At 44.2% G+C, this 24,060-nt stretch overlaps 3 pseudogenes; all 3 read left to right on the forward strand.

The window, feature by feature from the left end:
• The first annotated feature begins 1,955 nt into the window (after positions 1 to 1,955).
• On the forward strand, positions 1,956 to 5,394 carry LOC125278810 (annotated as a pseudogene).
• Positions 5,395 to 7,856: 2,462 nt separating this feature from the next.
• On the forward strand, positions 7,857 to 10,286 carry LOC125278632 (annotated as a pseudogene).
• A 9,778-nt stretch (positions 10,287 to 20,064) lies between these two features.
• LOC125278609 lies at positions 20,065 to 22,336 on the forward strand (annotated as a pseudogene).
• Positions 22,337 to 24,060: the final 1,724 nt, after the last annotated feature.

Consider the following 24,060-nt stretch of genomic DNA (forward strand, 5'->3'; position numbering starts at 1 on the left):
TGGTGGATATCAAATGTCAAGTGTCCCCAACTAAGCAAGCCAAAGGCCACAGCGGCAAGGAACCCAAAGTCCAACAGGTGACATCAGGTAGCAAACAGGTGTTAAAAATGACTTGTTAGAAATGGTGGCTAACAAAGACATCTCTAGCGTTAATTTTGATCACGGCTTGTCTTGAAAAACTAAGACAATTTGACGTTTGTCGTAGGAGAAGTCACTGCAGGACTGTGTGCCAAATCTTCTGACACTGCCAGAATTTCGTCTGAGGTAAAATTTGATCGCAACGGTCATTAATGGGCTGTTGGTGAACATGTAAAACTAGTGACCAAAGACTACACATGTTAGCCTAGAATTATAGGAATCTTTTAGAATTCTCAAAATTTGTCTCAGACGACCAAATCTTGGCCAAAATTGCACAGTGTGCACCCGGCTTTAGGCCTTGTCCACACTATTTTCAAAACCGCAGCTTTTTCTAGGCAGTTTGGCCATTTGTCCACATGCAAACACAGTATTCGGTCACTGAAACCGAACATTTTTGAAAACTCCTGCCAGGGTGAAGATTTTTAGAAACTCCGGTTACAGTGTTGTCGTAGACAGTAAAAGCGGAGATGTTGGCTTGTGACCGGTAAAAAACATTTTTCCAGGCTTCTTATTGGCCAACATGGCTTTACAGACAGCGCTTCATAGCATGTTTTTGCGTTTTCATGTGGACTCGATTTTTTTTTTTTTTTTTTAAGAGAGGAAAATCTTTATAAATATACCCATGTACGTGTGGACTAGGCCTTAAGCCCGGGATACACTACACGAATTTTGGCTGTCCCAGACGAAAGGTTGCCATCATGAAACAATTGTGGCGATTTCTGTGATTGTGGCTCTTAATCGGTGGTCTGATGTCATATGGTAAGAGAGGTTCAAAGACGGATATTTTCCAGGTCTTGCAACCAAAGATAGCCTACGATAGTTTTCTGACAGTCAGAAATTCAGCATGATCAATCAACACACAGTGTGTTTGCTGCTACAACCTACGTTTACTGACCAGCCGATAAAAATGCGACATGAAGTCAACGTGACGGCGCTAAAACTTAAAACTGCTTACCTCAAGCTCTTTTCCCTTCTTCTTTCGCTACTTCCTTTTTATTTTCAGCACACATAAAAACTTACAACTGCCAAAGTGTGATTCAACATAGTGTTTTGTTTACCACTGGTGCATGCTGATGACGTTTTATTCTTCTATAGAAACTTGCATCGTAGCCTACGAGTCTTGCATCGTAGCCTACCCCCCTCTTTCATAATCAAGGACTGCATCTGAAATCACATACTTCCCTACTATATTCACAGTAGTCATAAAAGAGTAGGCAAAAAGTACCCAGATGACCTACTACTTCCAGCGAGATTCTGAAGTGTGCAAAAGATGGACACTTTACTATCCCTTGAGACCATGGGACAGGATTGTGGAACACACTTCAAACTGGAGACAAGGATTACCCTGAGGGGAAATGCTTAGGAAGGTTTGTGAGTGTGTTGCTGCATCTACCTAAGGTACTTTGGGCAAGCTCCAGTAGCAAACCTGGGGTGTGTTTCCCAAAAGCAACTATAGTTGCAAGTTCCATAGAAATGTGTTGGTAACGACAAAACTTGCGACCATATTTGGCTTCAGGAAAATCCCCCCTCAGCATGAATCTTTAGGCTTGTTTGAGATGCGCCTAGCCTCGCCTGAAGTTCAGCCGAGAGTAGGCGGCTGCAGTGAGGGGAGGAGTGAAAAAAGGACAGGCAAGACGGACAGTTCTCCGTTCTCGTAGTGGATCAGACATCCTGGAGATCAAGCATGTGTGTATCAATCATTTTTACTTTAGTTATAGACATGTTTTTATATATTTTTTTATAAATGACAACAATGTTAATGAAGTGGGAGGGATTATCATTAATTAGCCAAAATCTGTAGAGTAGAAAAAGACCAAAGGGCAGCATCTCAACAGTGTGACTAGCTGTTGAACAATGGCAGGAAGTTGGTGTGTTGTTCAGTCTTTAGCACTTTGTGTGTGGTTTTGTGCTTTCTGTCATGCTGTTCCACAGTTGAGTAATCTGCCCCAGAATCCTCAAGCTCTGATGTTCCAGCAAACTGACCAGCGGTTTCAACAGCCAGCTCAACAAGCTAGTCAACAGTTTCAAGAACCAGCTCAAGCTAGCCAACGGTTTCAACAAGCAGCTCAAGCTAGTAGACAAGCTAGCCAATGGTTTCAACAACCAGCTCAAGCTAGTCAACAAGCTAGTCAACAGTTTTCTCAGCAGTTTCAGCCTAAGCAGCCAGTGGCGCAGGCAGAGCCCCTTGACAAATGTGCTGTAGCTGATTATGAGCAGATCCAATGTGGACCACCTGGTATCAGTGGTGCTGAGTGTGAAGCTATCAACTGCTGCTTTAACGGACAGCAGTGTTACTATGGGAAGGCAGGTAAGAGTGAGTCAATGTAAAGGTGTTCATGTTAAACTGATCCTCAACGTTAACCTGCTCTTGTTCCAGTGACTGTCCAGTGTATAAGAGATGGTCAGTTTGTGGTAGTGGTGGCTAGAGATGTTACTTTGCCTCGATTGAGCCTGGATTCAGTCCATCTCCTTGGTGGAAACGATCCACCTTGCAGTCCTGTGGGATCCACACCTTCCTTTGCTATATACCAGTTCCCTGTCATTGCATGTGGCACGAGCATGATGGTGAGTAGCTGCTTGTGGTTTTGTTCTGTGTGGCTTAATGGACTGGATGCCAATAGTGTTACTGTTTGCAGGAGGACAGTGGATATGTGGTGTATGAAAACAGGATGACCTCCTCGTATGAAGTGGGGATCGGACCACTTGGTTCCATCACACGGGACAGTCATTTTGAGTGAGTGATGTGTGCTTCAGCATATTTCTTAATCCATGACAAATGCCACAAGCTCACTGTTTGTTGTCCAGGCTTCTCTTCCAGTGTAGGTACTCTGGTACATCTGTGGAAGCTCTGGTTGTGGAGGTCAACATTGTTCCTCCACCGCCACCAGTAGCTGCTCCTGGACCCCTCAGGGTGGAGCTTAGACTGGCAAATGGTCAATGTGTCACCAAAGACTGTGCAGAAGGTGAGCGTCTGTCCCAAGTATGCCTAAAGCCTTTCTGAAACTCCAGGTTGCAGCAGTTTCTTGTTCAACGCCAGTATTCTTCCTCAGGGGACGAGGCGTACACATCCTACTACAGTGATGTTGATTATCCAGTCACAAAAGTCCTGCGGGAGCCTGTGTATGTTGAGGTGCGCATTTTGGAGAGGACCGACCCCAACATTGTCCTGATGCTGGGACGCTGCTGGGCGACATCAACCCCCAGTCCACTCAGTCTACCCCAGTGGGACCTTCTGGTTGATGGGTGAGTAACGCCAGTCTTTATCCATCTAGTGTGCTGTAAGGTACTTCTGACTGACTCTTTGCTTTTCAGATGCCCTTACCAGGATGATCGTTATCTGACCACATTGGTTCCAGTGACCTGATCATCTGGTCTTCAGTTCCCAACCCACTACAAGCGCTTTGTTGTCAAGATGTTCACATTTGTGGATCCATCATCACTGGCTCCTCTGCTGGAAACTGTATGCTCTGCAGTCTGTCTTCAACCCTTAATCATCTTTATAGTGAATCTTATGTTTTAACACTTTTTTTCCCCCTCTGTTAGGTCTTCATCCACTGCAGTACAGCAGTGTGCCATCCCTCTTCTGCCAAGTTAAACTGGGCCCCTGTTTGTTCCACATGGTTTAAAATTAAGTGTTCCGTTAACTTCTGTCTGGCTCTTTCAGCTGCAGGGATAGGACGACTGGTTGCAATTGAGGGAAAGATGAATGCAGCCAAGTACAGGGATATCCTGGACGAAAACCTTCTTCAGAGTGCTCAGGACCTCAGACTGTGCCGAAGGTTTACCTTCCAACAAGACAATGACCCTAAGCACACAGCTAAAATAACGAAGGAGTGGCTTCACAACAACTCCGTGACTGTTCTTGAATGGCCCAGCCAGAGCCCTGACTTAAACCCAATTGAGCATCTCTGGAGAGACCTAAAAATGGCTGTCCACCAATGTTTACCATCCAACCTGACAGAACTGGAGAGGATCTGCAAGGAGGAATGGATCCCCAAATCCAGGTGTGAAAAACTTGTTGCATCTTTCCCAAAAAGACTCATGGCTGTATTAGATCAAAAGGGTGCTTCTACTAAATACTGAGCAAAGGGTCTGAATACTTAGGACCATGTGATATTTCAGTTTTTCTTTTTTAATAAATCTGCAAAAATGTCAACAATTCTGTGTTTTTCTGTCAATATGGGGTGCTGTGTGTACATTCATGAGGAAAAAAATGAGCTTAAATGATTTTAGCAAATGGCTGCAATATAACAAAGAGTGAAAAATTTAAGGGGGTCTGAATACTTTCCGTACCCACTGTAGAGGATGTCAAATCACGCTGAAATTACCCAGTTATAGAACCTGACAAACGTGGATGGTGAGGACCAGCCGGCTGCCTCACAGATGTCTTTGATGGAGACACCACTAGACCAGGCCCACAAGGAGGCCATACCTCCAGTGGAGTGGGCTCATACTTCTATGGGGCAATCCATGCCCATAGAGGAGAAACCAAGAGTCTTTGCTTTGTGACCGGAAGCCCCTTGGTGCGGCCACCACAGCACACAAAGCGCTGATCCAACTGCCAAAAAGGTGCAGAACTCTCAATGTACTGTATGTCCTCAATGCCCTAATGGGGCAGAGTAAATCCAGCTCAAGCTCGGCCCCTGAGGGAGGTAGCGCTGAGAGGGTAATTACCTGTGCTCTGAAGTCAACAGCACCTTAGGAACATAGCCATGCCTGGGTTTCAGGACGACCTTCAAATCATTAAGCCCAAATTTCGAGACCCTGCAGGTTGCCTACATGCTTGATCGATGCTAGAGCCAATAGCAGAGCGGTCTTAAGCGATAGGATCCAAAGGTAAGCTGATTGCAGTGGTTCAAAGGGAGGGCCTTTAGCTTCCTAGAACCTCTCAAGAAACGCACAACTAAGCTGTTTCTCCCCTCCAACTGGCCAGCAATAGTGGCATGAAACGCTACTATGGCTGCCATGTATACTTTGAGTGTGGAAGGCGTCACACTTAACCGGATCTTTGTTTCGAGCCATACACCAGTCGACAAAAGACTGAACATTTTTGGGCATTGAGGTGTCTAGTAGACGGGGCTCTGGCCTGGGAAATGGTATTCAGCACATCCTCAGGGAGGTCGACAGGGTGCAGGGCCCACAACTCAGTAAATGCTGGTTCAAACTTTGTGTGAGCTCTTGGCTAAATTGACCCTGACTCTCAGGCACTCCAAGTGGCTGATTAGCACAGATCTGTGGTGTGCTATCTTATCCTGAGACTGGGCCAATATGAGCCAGTCGTTGAGGTAATTCAAAACACAGATTCCCACCTGTCTCAGAGGGGAAAGATCCACGTCCATACAGTTCGTAAAAGTGCGCGGAGCTAGGGACAGCCTGAAGGGAAGAGTATATTGGTAAGCCACTCCCTTGAATGCGAATGGCAAGGGGCTGGATTAAGCTGGTTGACAGGCCACTGAGTTGGGGCTGTGAACCATGGTAGGTAGAAGAGGAAATTTGCTCTCTTTTTGAAAATGTAAGTTTTTTGTTTTTCTCACCAGCTTTGGCAGTGGTCCAGCCACAGAGGGACATTTCCCCATCCTCTTCCTTCCTGACGGATCAGGAAGACTTCGGAGGCGTTGGGTCCAGCCTAATCCTAGACCAAGGTCCCTGAAGTAGGGAAGGGCGGGCACTTAGAGGAGCAAGATCGCTGACGTTGCTCCTTGGGGGGCACTGTCTGGGTGGCAGAGGGCGCTGGTTTGCTCTGCTGCTGAGTCGGAGCAGGCTTGGGGCAACTCGGGCAGTGGCTGAGCTGGAGCGCTTCGGCAAGAAGTGTTGCATGGCCTGGGATGATTTCTGTGCGGTGGTCAAGCACTCAGTAAAACCCTCTACAGTGGGTCCAAAGAAACCGGCGGGGAAGACAGGGGCGTCCTTATCTGCTTCCTTTATCTCTGTCAAATTAAGCCAGAGATGGCGCTCCAACATGACCAGGCTTGCCATCGAGCGTCGAATGGCCTGGGCTGTGGCCTTCTTAACGTTCAGGGCCAGGTCCATGGTGCTGCACAGCTCTCTGACAGACTCGTCCAGAGAGCGGAGGAGTTTGGCCTGGAAGACCTGTAGAATGGCCATGGTGTGGAGCGCTGAGGCTGCTTGGCCTGCTGAGGAGTAGGCCCCCCCGGCGAGAGCAGAAGTCTTCTTGCAGGGCTTGGATGGAAAAGCCCATTTGTTTTTTCATCCAACAGCAGCAAGAGGGCAGAGATGAGCAGCCACTGCTTCATCCAGCGGCGGCATCTGCTCGTAGCCGGTCTCTTGAGAGCCATCCACAGAGGTGAGAGCTGCAGAGGTGGTAGTGCGTAGGTGGGCCGAGTAGGGGGGCGCGCCACGACTTGGTCAGCTCATCGTGGACCTCTGGGAAGAATGGGGCAGCGCGCTGACGAGGGGGCTGGTGGCGACCAGGCAGAAACCACTCGTCCAAGCAGCTGCGTGCCGGTTAAAACCGCTGGAAATTGCTCTTTTTTACTTTTGCCGGATGGCGGCAGTAAAAGCGATGAGAGACCGGAAGTGGCGAAGCGGGCGGCTCGAGAGTGGTGCGAGAGTGGGCAGTCTGTGAGGCCGCTGGCGAGACTCAACTGGTCTGCTGCGATGCCTCTTCAAGTTGAGCCGCTTTAGTGACAGTCTCCTCCTCACGGCTCACCGTTACCATAGCAACCCTGGATCACGCACCATCCCCCCTGCTATCTACTTAGGATATTTCATGTCGTAAGTCCAGCATTGTTGTAACAATAATAAAGAAAATAATCAACAAAGAGAAGCAGATATTACCTGCATAAAGACCTATATGATCAATTGTGAGGAAATTTACAAATATATATAAACACATGTGACCGGACATTCAGGGTGTCACACAAGCACATGGTCTTTCTTTACAAAGTGACAGTGCTAGCTGACCTGGCAGCATAATACAGCGTTTTTAGTCATTTTTGTGGATCTGTGTGAATGGGGATATTTTTGATAACATTGTTGTCTGTACAAAGAAAAAAATTACATTTTTAGTATGTTGTTGTGTAAACATGCCCTAAATACAGGTGTAAACGGGAATGTATCCCCTTCTACAGATTTGATCAGATTGACCAAAACGCATCTTAATACCAGGTGTAAACAGGGCTTAAGAGAACTGCATATGTGGCCATGCAAGAACAGCCCTTATGAGTTCTTCTGCTACATAAAAGTTTTGTGCTATACTGAAGAATTCTGATCTTGCAGTGTGTGCAGGATATTAAAAGTCTTTATGTGAATTACTGTATTTCATAATATAAATTTTATGAATAGAGCAGCTATGGCTGAGTCAAGCTTACAATATCATTGTAACATTATCCTGCATGTTGAACTCTTGAGTCAGTCTGTATTTACATTCCTGTTGCCATGAGAACTTCATCATGTTTCAAAGAAAAAACAATCCAGAACTGCCAAAATATCAACTACTGTATTCAGCTAATGAAGGGTAAAATTAAGGCTGAATTTAGTATAGCAGAAATAGTACTAGTACCATTCTGAATTCAGTGCAATATGTGCTTATATGTTTGTTCAATAAGGGTGGAAAAAAAGCACAATTGAATCTTAAGAACCAATAGAATCATTCAGTTTCATAAACTCCCACTCATACAAGTCTGGAGAATCATAACAGTTAATGAAGTGGGAGGGATTATTGTTAATTAGCCAAAATCTGTAGAGTAGAAAAAGGCCAAAGGGCAGCATCTCAACAGTGTGACTAGCTGTTGAACAATGGCTGGAAGTTGGTGTGTTGTTCAGTCTTTTGCACTTTGTGTGTGGTTTTGTGCTTTCTGTCATGCTGTTCCACAGTTGAGTAATCTGCCCCAGAATCCTCAAGCTCTGATGTTCCAGCAAACTGACCAACGGTTTCAACAGCCAGCTCAACAACAAGCTAGTCAACAGCAAGCTAGCCAACGGTTTCAACAACCAGCTCAAGCTAGTCAGCAGTTTCAACAGGCAGTTCAACAACTAGCTAGTCAACAGCAAGCTAGCCAACGGTTTCAACAACCAGCTCAAGCTAGTCAACAGTTTCCTCAGCGGTTTCAACAGGCAGTTCAACAACTAGCTAGTCAACAGCAAGCTAGCCAACGGTTTCAAAAACCAGCTCAACAAGCTAGTCAACAGTTTCAACAACTAGCTCAACAAGCTAGTCAACGGTTTCAACAACCAGCTCAACAAGCTAGTCAACCGCAAGCTAGCCAACGGTTTCAACAACCAGCTCAACAAGCTAGTCAACCGCAAGCTAGCCAACGGTTTCAACAACCAGCTCAACAAGCTAGTCAACAGTTTCAACAACCAGCTCAACAAGCTAGTCAACAGCAAGCTAGCCAACGGTTTCAACAACCAGCTCAACAAGCTAGTCAACAGTTTCAACAGCAGTTCAACACTAGCTAGTCAACCGCAAGCTAGCCAACGGTTTCAACAACCAGCTCAACAAGCTAGTCAACAGTTTTCTCAGCAGTTTCAGCCTAAGCAGCCAGTGGCGCAGGCAGAGCCCCTTGACAAATGTGCTGTAGCTGATTATGAGCAGATCCAATGTGGACCACCTGGTATCAGTGGTGCTGAGTGTGAAGCTATCAACTGCTGCTTTAACGGACAGCAGTGTTACTATGGGAAGGCAGGTAAGAGTGAGTCAATGTAAAGGTGTTCATATTAAACTGATCCTCAGCATTAATCTGCTCTTGTTCCTTGTTCCAGTGACTGTCCAGTGTATAAGAGATGGTCAGTTTGTGGTAGTGGTGGCTAGAGATGTTACTCTGCCTCGATTGAGCCTGGATTCAGTCAGTCTCCTGGGTGGAAATGATCCACCTTGCAGTCCTGTGGGATCCACACCTTTCTTTGCTATATACCAGTTCCCTGTCACTGCTTGTGGCACGAGCATGATGGTGAGTAGCTGCTTCTGGTTTTGTGTGGCTTAAAATGGACTGGATGCCAATAGTGTGACTGTTTGCAGGAGGACAGTGGATATGTGGTGTATGAAAACAGGATGACCTCCTCGTATGAAGTGGGGATCGGACCACTTGGTTCCATCACAAGGGACAGTCATTTTGAGTAAGTGTGTGCTTCAGCATATTTCTTAAACCATGACAAATGCTACAAGCTCACGGTTTGTCCAGGCTTCTCTTCCAGTGTAGGTACTCTGGTACTTCTGTGGAAGCTCTGGTTGTGGAGGTCAACACTGTTCCTCCACCGCCACCAGTAGCTGCTCCTGGACCCCTCAGGGTGGAGCTTAGACTGGCAAATGGTCAATGTGTCACCAAAGGCTGTGCAGAAGGTGAGTGTCTGTCCCAAGTATGCCTAAAGCCTTTCTGAAACTCCAGGTTGCAGCAGTTTCTTGGTTTGACGCCAGTATTCTTCCTCAGGGGACGAGGCGTACACATCCTACTACAGTGATGCTGATTATCCAGTCACAAAAGTCCTGCGGGAGCCTGTGTATGTTGAGGTGCGCATTTTGGAGAGGACCGACCCCAACATTGTCCTGATGCTGGGACGCTGCTGGGCAACATCAACCCCCAGTCCACTTCAGTCTACCCCAGTGGGACCTTCTGGTTGATGGGTGAGTAATGCCAGTCTTTATCCATCTAGTGTGCTGTAAGGCACTTCTGACTGACTCTTTGCTCTTCAGATGCCCTTACCAGGATGACCGTTACCTGACCACATTGGTTCCTGTGGCTGGATCATCTGGTCTTCAGTTCCCAACCCACTACAAGCGCTTTGTTGTCAAGATGTTCACATTTGTGGATCCATCATCACTGGCTCCTCTGCAGGAAACCTGTATGCTCTGCAGTCTGTCTTCAACCCTTAATCATCCTCTTTATAGTGAATTCTATGTCTTAACCCTTTCCCCCTCTGTTAGATCTTCATCCACTGCAGTACAGCGGTGTGCCATCCCTCTTCTGGCTCTTGTGAGCAAAGCTGCGCTAGGAAAAGTGAGTGACTGCTGTAAGATTGACTTCAGGAACTGAGAAGTTATTCTCAAATGTGTCATGCTTTTACCATATCTCTTATAGGAAGAGACACGCACGTCAAGACTCTCTCTAGTGGGCAAACTGTGGTTTCTAGTGGACAAGTTAACCTGGTCATATGAATTTTTGTGGTTTTAATAAAGTTTGTGAAATGCATGATTGTGTCTTTTTGGGTTTTTGACTGGAGTTTGGTCTTTCATGACTTGTATATTGGTCCAACGATGAAGTTACATGGAAATAGAAACTGCTTATTGATACTCGTGCCCAAGTCCCTCTAAAGTCAATGTTCACTTGTTGGGCCCCCCAATAACACAAGTACAACACTAATTGTCCTTTTATCTCATCTTGTGACAACTTCTCAACGAGAAATTGACTTGCAGTTTCCCTCCTAGGATGCTACCTGAGGCTCTGTTTACACCTGGTACTAAAGTTGATTCAGTCATGAATGGACTATATAAACGGGCTGTTTACACAACACCATTTCCAACTAAACCAAATTTAAGCATTTTGGTCATTTACACTGTTTGGGGCCTAAAAATGAATGTTGGAAAACTGGTTTCAAAGTGCAACTTTCTGAAAATGAATTTGTGTAAACTACAAACACATCTGTGAAAATGGTGAAGGCATACATGTTTAATCTACAGGAATGCACGTTTGGTGGGAGTGCTCTATAAAATGTTTTGTTTTGCTCTATCCTCTGTACTTCCGTGTTTGTCATTGCATCTTGCGTCAGGTCAGAGATTACTCTTTTGGTGTAGGCCATCTGCTGGAAGCCAATTATTTTAGATTTAAATATGGATATGTTTCTTACAAAAACACAGATTTACTTCAGAAGGCCTTTATTAACCCCCTGGAGTTGTGTGGATATCTCTTATGATGGATGGATGTGCTTTTTTGGACTTCAAAATCAGGAGCACGGTTCAGTACTGTAGCAAATTAGCTCAAAATAAATATGAATAATTAATCATAACTAGTTATAATTCATTATTAATATTTGGATCAGTTAATAAAATTAACTTAATGTAAAAATTAATATTACAATCAATTAACCTGTTGTCCAATGAACACACTGTGTTAATTGTTTATTAATTCTATGAAATATTCATTTCCAGGTTATGGGAAATAATCTTATTGTACAGTACTACTAAAAGACTATAGTCAGGATTGACATGAATAGGGACTCCAGCATATGAGCGCAAAACACAGACAACTTTACATGTGACATGAACAAGACTTTATTAACTAGACTAAACACTTAACCTACTCTAACATTCACACACATACATGCATACAGTTTACCGAGAGAGAGAGAGCTAAAGCAGAGTACAGGAAAGCAAGAAGTTACAGCATTGTTTGACATTCAGCAGATCAACAGCCTTGAGCAAACCATAAGTTTAGTTTTAACAGGCCCTTCTTTAAAAGGGGTAAGGATACTCAATGTATCCGATAATGAGACTAAGTTTGATACTTGCATGTCTCTCCAAGTTGAATTAAAACTGTCCCGATGCAATTTGTGGAGGCTCCCGTTGAATCTTTGCTGATATTGTCTTGATGAAAGAGAACCAGTTGGATTCAGAGGATCTTTGGTGAATGGAAGGTCTAGGCCGAGGCATGGCACAAGCTTGGGGTTCCTTAGAAGCTTTTAGCTTCTTAAAGCGTCATCTTGACGTCAGCATTTGTCAGTAAAAAAAGAAGAGGAGGAAGAGAGATTTGATCTTGTGATCAGTGAATATAAGGGGTGAAGATGTCACACCCTCTTAAGGTGTCTGAGCCAATAAGGAGTTGCCCCCTCGGAGGGAAGTTTTACGAGTCTTTGTTCTGTAGCAAGATATTAGCATAAGACACTGGATTGGATGAATGAGAAAAGAACCTTCTAGATTCTTATAATACTAATGTGTCACAGAGTTAGTAACATGTAACATAAATTTCCAAATAGGAAACGAAAGTTGGAGTCCGTAGATATCAAACATGCTACCAGTGTGATTTCAGTTATCTATACATTTGCAACTATGGAACATTAATACCAAAATTACGGTGACCGGGAGGGGACATGTTCGGTTCACTTAGTTTTGTCGTGGCCACGACATATAAACTCGTGGGAACGTGATAATATGTCGTGGCCACAAGATATTAATTCGTGGGAACGTGATAATAAGTCGTTCCCTCACCATATGATCTCGAGGCCACGACTTTACATCGCGTGGCCACGACATAAGGATGCCGTTACCTCGACAAAACGATCTCGTGGCCACGCGATGTAAAGTTGTGGCCTCGAGATCATATGGTGAGGGAACGACATCTATTTCTCATGGCCACGAGTTACGTCTGTAAACAATGCGTGCTACCATAGCAACCTGGAACTATCAGAAATGGATAAGATTATAATAATATTTATTTTTAATTAAGAAAAAGCGTGGAATTAAGAAGTGATTATTAACATGTTGCCTATTGTGTTGTGTGCAATGCCTACAGCAGCATTCGAATGAAGTTTATCAATAAATATTAGAATATGCCGTGTATATTTTAATTACATCCAATAGTCTTTTAAATCCATTCACTGATTGTTAATTTTTTATTTCATATTTTTACATTATTTATTATTATTATTAGGCTATCATTGTTGGTTAAATGTTTTTTATTCATTGTTATGTAGCCCTATTTGCCTTATTTCCCCCTTCATTTCGTGTATCCTTTCTGTAGGCCTATATTATGCTGTTAGCTATATTTTGTAAATACTTTAAATGCCAGATCATGCCAATAAAATGTGACTTTATGACTGTATTGTAGCCATGAATATAGGATAAATGAGCGTCTGTTATCATTTGTAGACCCTTGTGCCCGTGACAGCATTTGAATGAAGTTCGAATAATTTATTATTATTAATTGGTTGTTAAAAGAATATTTAAGAAAAAAAAAAAAAAAATCCATTCACTGATATAGCCTAGACAAAAACTTAATTTTGATCATCATTTTATTCATTTTATTTAGGTTTAATAGGCATATTAATAATAATAATAATAATAATAATTATTATTATTATTATTATAAAGACACGATCAGATTAAAAGGCTGTGAGATGGGATGGATAAATGTTCATTATCATTAAATGAAGTTTGTTATCAAATTGATAATAACAAACTTCATTTGAATGCAATAGTGGCAACATCGCGCGCAATAGGCCATTTATAGCTTATTACATTGCGCGCGATTTTGACTATATAGACGGCATTCAAATAGTTAAAAGTCCGTGCCCTGACATAGACTACGTTACCCATGATGCATGTGTTCATTTGTAGTTCTGCCAGCTCGCGGTTGTGCTAGGCGCTTTCACTTTCGTGTGGTCCAGGGCTATGAAAGCAGTATTCACGGTGAAGAGAATTGCCATCCTTTGTTAATCCTACCCTAGTCTTGTGTGTAGAAGTACTGTGTGCGTTCTTAAGATGTAAGTACGGCTTTGCATGAAAGACGCGTTTATTGCAGAGTTATTTATTTATTTATTGCAGAGTTGTGGCGAAGTTGTTATAATTGTGTTATTCCCTACTGCTATACTGCTGATGCCGCTACGGCGTTCCACAAGTGCTCCTAAAGTAGCCATTTACTGTATATACTTTAGTTATTGCCTTGCAAATAACTGCAAATATTATATTTAATGTATAGTTCGCCTGTTTTGGCACCATTTGGAGATTTATGGCATTCATGCAAGTTCATTTATAGTGTTAGAGCTCCCTCTAGTGGATTTTGGTTGTACTGCGGGCCATTTCTTTATGCATCTGTATGTAACCATAGCTTACATGTTTACTAATATGTATTTTATTGTATTTTTGTTTCAGATAACCACACATAAACACACACAAACACACACATCTTTCTCAATAAACTTTCAAACTGCAGCATTGGATTTGCCTATTCCTTCTGACCGAGGAAGACTCAGTTGACGAGCAATCCATAATCAGCCGCAGACGCACACAGTCTTTTACAAGTGGTCCTTCGAGCCGGATGTTTATTGGCTGAGTCAACAAGATGGCAACTCCACAAGATGAAGTTCCTCAGGAGAAGAGTCCAAAGCATAGTTCCCGTCCAAGAAGGAGCAGAAAGCTTCCGGGACATCTAGCAGAATATGAGCATGACCTACCTGATCCAGAGGAGACAGAGTCTTCAAGCAGCAGCAGTTCCGAGGAATCTGATAAGAAGAAGAACAAATGGAAGAGAATGGAGGCAGCTTGGGGCAGTGTACTGAAAACAATGAATGAGATGCAAATCACTATGAAGGAGACCAGTGGTGCACTAACCAAGCGTGTGGAACAACTGGAGCGAGCATGCAATTCATGCAGTCCTCTCCCTACTCAGAGTGATGCTCAACAGCAAGATAGAGCTGTTTCGCTTCCTGCTCTACTTCAAACACCACAGCATAGCAGTGTGGCCATGAGCAGCATCCATACTACTGATCAGCTACACACCCTGGCACCAGCAGAGAGGCAGGACATTAGAACGCCTGTGAATCTGATAAGGCCAGTAGAACCTATTGCATCTTCACCACTGCAAAATGCAAATCCCGTTCTCCACCCAGCACCAAAATCAGTTTCACTACCTTTAAGCTCTATTATTCAACCTACATCAAATACTCAGACAGTGCCGCTGTCCTCTAACCCTGTAGCTTGACCTGAACAACAGCTAGGCGCAGTGCTAGTACCTCAACCTGTGTTTCAGCAACCGCCAGTGACACCGCCATTACTGCAGCCCAGTGTGAATACTGGATTTCAGCCCACGGGTCAGTCGGCCCCTTGGCCCATGCCACAGCCTGTTTCCCAGCTGAGAATTCCTGTGGCCCATCCAGGGATTCAGCTGGCTCCACAACCTGTCATTCAAGTAGCCCAATCAGTACAGAGGCTTGAACCACGTCAGGCTGAGCCCCTATACAGTCAGAGGTACCAACACCCGCAACCTCCAGATAGCTCCACCCAGGTACTCTCTGCACGATCCCATGACTTCCCTGCAGTCTCAGCGTCATTGTATCAGCCACCACCGGGGATATCAGTGCCGCAGACTTATAGCCAGTTTTATGCTGCTCCACCTCCTGATTCAGCCCGCTACTATTCTGCTGCTTATCCATCAGTCTCTGCCTACCCTTCACTGCTTGCTGCATATACTGCACAAGACGCAGTACCTCCTGCAGCTGAAGCCACCCAGCCAAACCTGATGGAGATGATCTTAGCATCCTCATATGGCATCCCGAAGCCTAGACTGGTGACATTCAAATCAGGCAGAGAGTGTGACTTTGTATTACTGAAGAAAGGACTGGACAGCCTACTTGGGCCACATGCTCATCTCACAGAGGAGTATAAATACCACATTCTGATAGACCAGTTAGAGCACCCATGTGCGCTACAAGTGGCCAGACGCTATATTCACGATCGCACTCCCTACACTAGCGCAATGAGAGCTTTAGAGCAGAGATATGGACAACCCAGGCAATTAGTCCAGAGTGAACTGAGTGCTATACTTAATTGCTCTCCTATTAAGGCAGGTGATCCTCAAGCCTTTGAAGATTTCTCCCTAGCGGTGTCCAGCCTAGTGGGCCTCCTCAGTACTATGGACGATGTAGCTGCTAGTGAGCTCCAGTGTGGTTCACACGTGGACAGGTTACTCACTAAGCTTCCGCCTAGCTACAGAGACAGTTTCATCGAGCACTGCATCACACGTGGTATCATACGCACTGGCAGCAGTTGCACCTATAATATGTACGACTTCTCAGAGTGGCTCGAGCGCAAGTCCCAAGTCTTACAGTTATCACGGCAAGCCATTCAGCCACAGCCCTCAGACAGACCACACCCAGAGAGGGGCAATATCAGAGCCTCTGCAGGGTCCAGGGTACAGAGTAAGTCTACATCCATCTATTATGGCTCAGATCCTGCTCAAACACAGCCGAAGATAGACACTAAGGCGCATATTACTAACCCTTTCCCCTCCTCTAAGAAGAAGCAGTTTAAGCCATACTGCCCATACTGTGAAGGAACAGAGCATTACCTCAGTGGCTGTGTAGATTTTAAGAAGCTAGACCTCAAAGCTGTAACTTCTTGGATAAAGGAAAAATCCAGATGTTGGCGCTGTGGCCGAAAACATACCCCAGAACAGTGTACTCTTAAGAAGATGTGCAGCACCTGTGGAGAACAGCACTTATTAGTGCTTCATGACCTGGCTGAAGCGAAGAGGAGGGACCCGAACATCCTAACAGTGAGCACCAGCCGAGTGTTTTTGGCTCCTATCAGTCACTCTAGCCGTGTAATGCTTAAGGTTGTACCCATCCAGTTACACCATCAAAGTAAATCTCTGGACACATATGCTCTTCTTGACGATGGCTCAGAGAAAACCTGCTGTCAAGTCGTTAGGCTTAATCCAGGAGGATAAAACTCTGTCTTTGCGTACTATTCGTCAAGATGTGATCCATATTAAAGGAGGATATGTCTCTGCCTAAACATATCATGCCTTTCTCCTGCCATTGCCCTTCAACAGGATGTACAGCGTCTGTGGCAAATAGATGCTCCCCTCTATAGACCTGGGAAGGAGGTCACCCGCTCAAAGGAGGACAGAGAAGCCATAGCCATGTTAGAGGCCAAGACCATCAGAGTACCTGTGGATGGTGTAGAGCGATATGCCACCCCCCTGCTCAGGAAGGAGGACTTCCCACAAATGCATGCCTCCTCTGAAGTAGTTAAAGGTCTTCTGAGGTCCACTGAGCGTAAGCTAGCTAAGAATCCTGACCTGGCTCTCAAATACAACCAGGAGATCAAGAGGTTGATAGATTCTGGTTATGTGGTAAAGCTGACTCCCGAAGAGATTCATAGCTCTGCTGAATCTTGGTATGTACCACACCACCTTGTACATCATAACAATAAAGCTCGGGTAGTCTTTAACTGCTCCTTTGAGTTCCAGGGGACCGTTCTTAACCACTACCTCCTGCCAGGACCTCCCCTTGGGCCCACACTGCTGGGTGTCCTCCTGCATTTCCGCCAGTATCCGGTAGCAGTGAGCAGAGATATAAAAGCCATGTTTCACCAGATCCACCTGCTCCCTGAAGACTGCCCCCTGCTGCGGTTCTTATGGAGAGACTGTGAAACTGAGAGGCCTCCAGATGTATATGAGTGGAGAGTCCTGCCCTTTGGGACAATGTGTAGTCCCTGCTGTGCTACCTTTGCCCTTCAGAGCCACGTAAGGGAGAACAGTGATACCTACAAAGACATCTATGACTCTGTCCACACAGCTTTCTACGTGGACAACTGCCTGCAGTCCCTTTTTGACCCACAAGAGGCCAGACTGCTCATTGACAGAATGAGAGAGCTGCATATTCAAGGTGGATTTGAGATACGCCAGTGGGCTAGCAACATCCCTGAGGTGATCGCTCATCTGCCAGGTATGGCCAGATCAGATAGCTGTGAACTGTGGCTAAATCTTAAAAGTCTTGATCCTCAGGAGTCAACACTGGGTCTCAGTTGGCACTGCACTACGGACATCCTGGGATACAAGCACCGCCCTGTAACCTACACAACTGTGACGATGCGCAATGTTTACAAAGTATTGGCCAGTCAGTATGACCCATTGGGTTATATCTGCCCCTACACTACAAGAGCAAAGCTCATTGTGCAGGCCCTGTGGAGCACAGAGAGAGGATGGGATGAGCCCATAAAAGGAAACCTGCTTCAGTCCTGGCTCGAATGGGAAAAGGAATTGTCTTATCTCGAGTATGTCACCATTCCCCGATGTTATGCTCCTCCTCACAACAGCAACAGTACGACATATGAGGCTCACATCTTCTGTGACGCCTCAGAGAAGGCGTATGGAGCTGTGGCCTATCTCAGAGTCACAGAACAGCAGGCTCACATCTCCACTTCATTCATCATGGCACGCTCCAGAGTAGCGCCCCGCAAGTAGGTGTCGATACCCCGACTGGAATTGTGTGCTGCGCTCACTGGAGCCCAAGTGACCAAGGTACTCCAAACTGAGCTCTCACTACCCCTTCATTCAGTCTACTTGTGGACAGATTCCACTACAGTGCTTCAGTGGATCCAGTCCAGCTCCTGCAGGTACAAAGTTTTTGTGGGGACTCGGATCTGTGAGATACAGGAGCTGACCTCTCCGGAGCAGTGGGGGTATGTGAACTCTGATGACAATCCAGCCGATGACATCACGAGAGGGAAATCCCTCTAGTGGATTTTGGTTGTACTGCGGGCCATTTCTTTATGCATCTGTATGTAACCATAGCTTACATGTTTACTAATATGTATTTTATTGTATTTTTGTTTCAGATAACCACACATAAACACACACAAACACACACATCTTTCTCAATAAACTTTCAAACTACAGCATTGGATTTGCCTATTCCTTCTGACCGAGGAAGACTCAGTTGACGAGCAATCTATAATCAGCCGCAGACGCACACAGTCTTTTACACAAATAATAATAATTTCTTAATTCCGCACCTATTTTATCATTCTTAATTCCAGGTTGCTATGGTAGCGCACGTTGTTTACACATGTAACTCGTGGCCACGAGAAATAGATGTCGTTCCCTCAACATAATGAAATCGTGGCCACGAGAAAAATATGTCGTTCCCTCACCATATGATCTCGAGGCCACGACTTTACATCGCGTGGCCACGACATAAGGATGTCGTTACCTCGACAAAATGATCTTGTGGCCACGACTTATTATCACGTTCCCACGAATTAATATCTTGTGGCCACGACATATTATCACGTTCCCACGAGTTTATATGTTGTGGCTACGACAAAACTAAGTGAACCGAACATGTCCCCTCCCGGTCACTGTACAAAATAGTTCAAAAGAGAGAATTAATACATAGAATAAAGCCTATAAAAGGAAAGTCATGAGATGGGAAAATTGGATACATGTTTATACATTTCCCAAGTGGTTATATAGAGAATACATAGGATTAAGAGAGTTTATTTGTCCCTCTCAGAAAGAATGAGTCACTAGTCTCCACAGCATTCTTTCTGATCATAAAAGTACCATATATCTGTAAAAGGACACCTAGTTCTGCCTGTGTGCTAGCTACATTTGGGATGCTGGTTGCAGTTTTAGGGGGATGGGTTCACAGAACTTTGATAAAGTGAGTTCATAGGTAATTCATTAAATATATTGAATAATTTTGTGTGCCTGATTGGTCCAGATGCTACAGTACCATTATAAAGCTTGGAAGAGCCAGGATATTTAATATAACTGATTGTGTGGTCTAATAGATGGTCATATACACCTATGGCTTGAGGGTGAGTAAATCATGGGATAATTTTCATTTTTGGGTCAACTATCCCTTTAGTACCAGGTGTAAACAGGGCTTGAGCATATGTGGCCATGCAAGAACAGCCTTTATGAGTTCTTCTGCTACATAAAATATTGGGATATACTGAAGAATCTTGATCTTGCCGTGTGTGCAGGATATTAAAAGACTTTATTGTATGAATTACTGTATTTCATAATGAAAATTTTAAGAATAGAGCAGCTATGGTTGAGTCAGGCTTACAATATCATTGTAACATTATCCTGCATGTTAAACTCTTGAGTCAGTCTGTATTTACAGTCCTGTTGCCATGAGAACTTCATCATGTTTCAAAGAAAAAACAATCCAGAACTGCCAAAATATCAACTACTATATTCAGCTAATGAAGGGATAAAATAAAGGCTGAATTTGCTATAGCAGAAATAGTACTAGTATACTATTCTGAATTCAGCGCAATATGTGATTTTATGTTTGTTCAATAAGGGTTGGAAAAAAGGACAATTGAATCTTAAGAACCAATAGGAATCATTCAGTTTCATAAACTCCCACTCATGCAAGTCTGGAGAATCATGACAGTTAATGAAGTGGGAGGGATTATCGTTAATGAGCCAAAATCTGTAGAGTAGAAAAAGACCAAAGGACAGCATCTCAACAGTGTGACTAGCTGTTGAACAATGGCTGGAAGTTGGTGTGTTGTTCAGTCTTTAGCACTTTGTGTGTGGTTTTGTGCTTTCTGTCATGCTGTTCCACAGTTGAGTAATCTGCCCCAGAATCCTCAAGCTCTGATGTTCCAGCTAACTGACCAGTGGTTTCAACAGCCAGCTCAACAAGCTAGTCAACAGCAAGCTAGCCAACAGTTTCAACAACCAGCTCAACAAGCTAGTCAACAGTTTCCTCAGCGGTTTCAACAACCAGCTCAACAAGCTAGTCAACAGTTTCCTCAGCGGTTTCAACAACCAGCTCAAGCTAGTCAGCAGTTTCAACAGGGAGTTCAACAACTAGCTAGTCAACAGCAAGCTAGCCAACGGTTTCAACAACCAGCTCAAGCTAGTCAGCAGTTTCAACAGGCAGTTCAACAACTAGCTAGTCAACAGCAAGCTAGCCAACGGTTTCAACAACCAGCTCAAGCTAGTCAGCAGTTTCAACAGGCAGTTCAACAACTAGCTAGTCAACAGCAAGCTAGCCAACGGTTTCAACAACCAGCTCAACAAGCTAGTCAACAGCAAGCTAGTCAACAGTTTTCTCAGCAGTTTCAGCCTAAGCAGCCAGTGGTGCAGGCAGAGCCCCTTGACAAATGTGCTGTAGCTGATTATGAGCAGATCCAATGTGGACCACCTGGTATCAGTGGTGCTGAGTGTGAAGCTATCAACTGCTGCTTTAACGGACAGCAGTGTTACTATGGGAAGGCAGGTAAGAGTGAGTCAATGTAAAGGTGTTCATGTTAAACTGATCCTCAGCATTAATCTGCTCTTGTTCCTTGTTCCAGTGACTGTCCAGTGTATAAGAGATGGTCAGTTTGTGGTAGTGGTGGCTAGAGATGTTACTCTGCCTCGATTGAGCCTGGATTCAGTCCAGTCTCCTTGGGTGGAAATGATCCACCTTGCAGTCCTGTGGGATCCACACCTTTCTTTGCTATATACCAGTTCCCTGTCACTGCTTGTGGCACGAGCATGATGGTGAGTAGCTGCTTCTGGTTTTGTGTGGCTTAAAATGGACTGGATGCCAATAGTGTGACTGTTTGCAGGAGGACAGTGGATATGTGGTGTATGAAAACAGGATGACCTCCTCGTATGAAGTGGGGATCGGACCACTTGGTTCCATCACAAGGGACAGTCATTTTGAGTAAGTGATGTGTGCTTCAGCATATTTCTTAAACCATGACAAATGCTACAAGCTCACGGTTTGTCCAGGCTTCTCTTCCAGTGTAGGTACTCTGGTACTTCTGTGGAAGCTCTGGTTGTGGAGGTCAACACTGTTCCTCCACCGCCACCAGTAGCTGCTCCTGGACCCCTCAGGGTGGAGCTTAGACTGGCAAATGGTCAATGTGTCACCAAAGGCTGTGCAGAAGGTGAGTGTCTGTCCCAAGTATGCCTAAAGCCTTTCTGAAACTCCAGGTTGCAGCAGTTTCTTGTTTGACGCCAGTATTCTTCCTCAGGGGACGAGGCGTACACATCCTACTACAGTGATGCTGATTATCCAGTCACAAAAGTCCTGCGGGAGCCTGTGTATGTTGAGGTGCGCATTTTGGAGAGGACCGACCCCAACATTGTCCTGATGCTGGGACGCTGCTGGGCAACATCAACCCCCAGTCCACTCAGTCTACCCCAGTGGGACCTTCTGGTTGATGGGTGAGTAATGCCAGTCTTTATCCATCTAGTGTGCTGTAAGGCACTTCTGACTGACTCTTTGCTCTTCAGATGCCCTTACCAGGATGACCGTTACCTGACCACATTGGTTCCTGTGGCTGGATCATCTGGTCTTCAGTTCCCAACCCACTACAAGCGCTTTGTTGTCAAGATGTTCACATTTGTGGATCCATCATCACTGGCTCCTCTGCAGGAAACTGTATGCTCTGCAGTCTGTCTTCAACCCTTAATCATCCTCTTTATAGTGAATTCTATGTCTTAACCCTTTCCCCCTCTGTTAGATCTTCATCCACTGCAGTACAGCGGTGTGCCATCCCTCTTCTGGCTCTTGTGAGCAAAGCTGCACTAGGAAAAGTGAGTGACTGCTGTAGATTGACTTCAGGAACTGAGAAGTTATTCTCAAATGTGTCATGCTTTTACCATATCTCTTATAGGAAGAGACACGCACGTCAAGACTCTCTCTAGTGGGCAAACTGTGGTTTCTAGTGGACAAGTTAACCTGGTCATATGAATTTTTGTGGTTTTAATAAAGTTTGTGAAACGCATGATTGTGTCTTCTTGGGTTTTTGACTGGAGTTTGGTTTTTCATGACTTGTATATTGGTCCAACGATGACATTACATGGAAATAGAAACTGCATATTGATACTTATGCCCAAGTCCCTCTAAAGTCAATGTTCACTTGTTGGGCCCCCCAATAACGCAAGTACAACACTAATTGTCCTTTTTATCTCATCTTGTGACAACTTCTCAACAAAGAGAAATTGACTTGCAGTTTCCCTCCTAGGATGCTACCTGAGGCTCTGTTTACACCTGGTACTAAAGTTGATTCAGTCATGAATGGACTATATAAACGGGCTGTTTACACAACACCATTTCCAATTAAACTGAATTTAAGCATTTTGGTCATTTACACTGTCTGGGGCCTAAAAATGAATGTTGGAAAACTGGTTTCAAAGTGCAACTTTCTGAAAATTTGTGTAAACTACAAACACATCTGTGAAAATGGTGAAGGCATACATGTTTAGTCCACAGGAATGCACGTTTGGTGGGAGTGCTATATAAAATGTTTTGTTTTGCTCCTATCCTCTGTACTGTTTGTCATTGCATCTTGCGTCAGGTCAGAGATTACTCTTTTGGTGTAGGCCATCTGCTGGAAGCCAGTTATTTTAGATTTAAATATGGATATGTTTCTTACAAAAAGGCATATATTTCAGAAGGCCTTTATTAACCCCCTGGAGTTGTGTGGATATCTCTTATGATGGATGGATGTGCTTTTTTAGACTTCAAAATCAGGAGCACGGTTCAGTACTGTAGCAAATTAGCTCAAAATAAATATTATGTTATAATATTTGGATCAGTTAATAAAATTAACTTAATGTAATAAAATTAATATTACAATCAATTAACCTGTTGTCCAATGAACACACCATGTTAATTGTTTATTAATTCTAAGAAATGTTCATTTCCAGGTTATGGGAAATCTTATTATACAGTACTACTAAAAGCCTGTAGTCGGGATCGACATGAATAGGGACTCCAGCATATGAGCGCATAACACAGAAAACTTTACATGTGACATGAACAAGACTTTATTAACTAGACTAAACACTTAAACTACTCTAACATTCACACACATACATGCATACAGTTTACCGAGAGAGAGAGCTAAAGCAGAGTACAGGAAAGCAAGAAGTTACAGCATTGTTTGACATTCAGCAGATCAACAGCCTTGAGCAAACCATAAGTTTAGTTTTAACAGGCCCTTCTTTAAAAGGGGTAAGGATACTCAATGTATCCGATAATGAGACTAAGTTTGATACTTGCATGTCTCTCCAAGTTGAATTAAAACTGTCCTGATGCAATTTGTGGAGGCTCCCGTTGAATCTTTGCTGATATTGTCTTGATGAAAGAGAACCAGTTGGATTCAGAGGATCTTTGGTGAATGGAAGGTCTAGGCCGAGGCCTGGCACAAGCTTGGGGTTCCTTAGAAGCTTCTAGCTTCTTAAAGGTGCTAAAGAGGATGTTTTGTTTTATACATTTGTGCAATATTACTTGAAACTGTCTTTACTAACTGATAAAAGACTATTTATTAGGTGCACTGAAAGTAATAATATTAATACACATCATCTGTGCACGAGGTAGGGCCTTAAAAACATCAGCCAATCGTTTACGTGATCATCGCGTAAACGATTGGCCCTCTGGCTTGTCAATCACTGCTGTGACATTCCTTGTGAGAGAAGAGCGCGGCCGCGCGCTCCATTAACTTTC

This window comes from Megalobrama amblycephala, linkage group LG11 (genome assembly GCF_018812025.1).
Source record: "Megalobrama amblycephala isolate DHTTF-2021 linkage group LG11, ASM1881202v1, whole genome shotgun sequence".
In the NCBI taxonomy this organism is placed as follows: Eukaryota; Metazoa; Chordata; class Actinopteri; order Cypriniformes; family Xenocyprididae; genus Megalobrama; species Megalobrama amblycephala.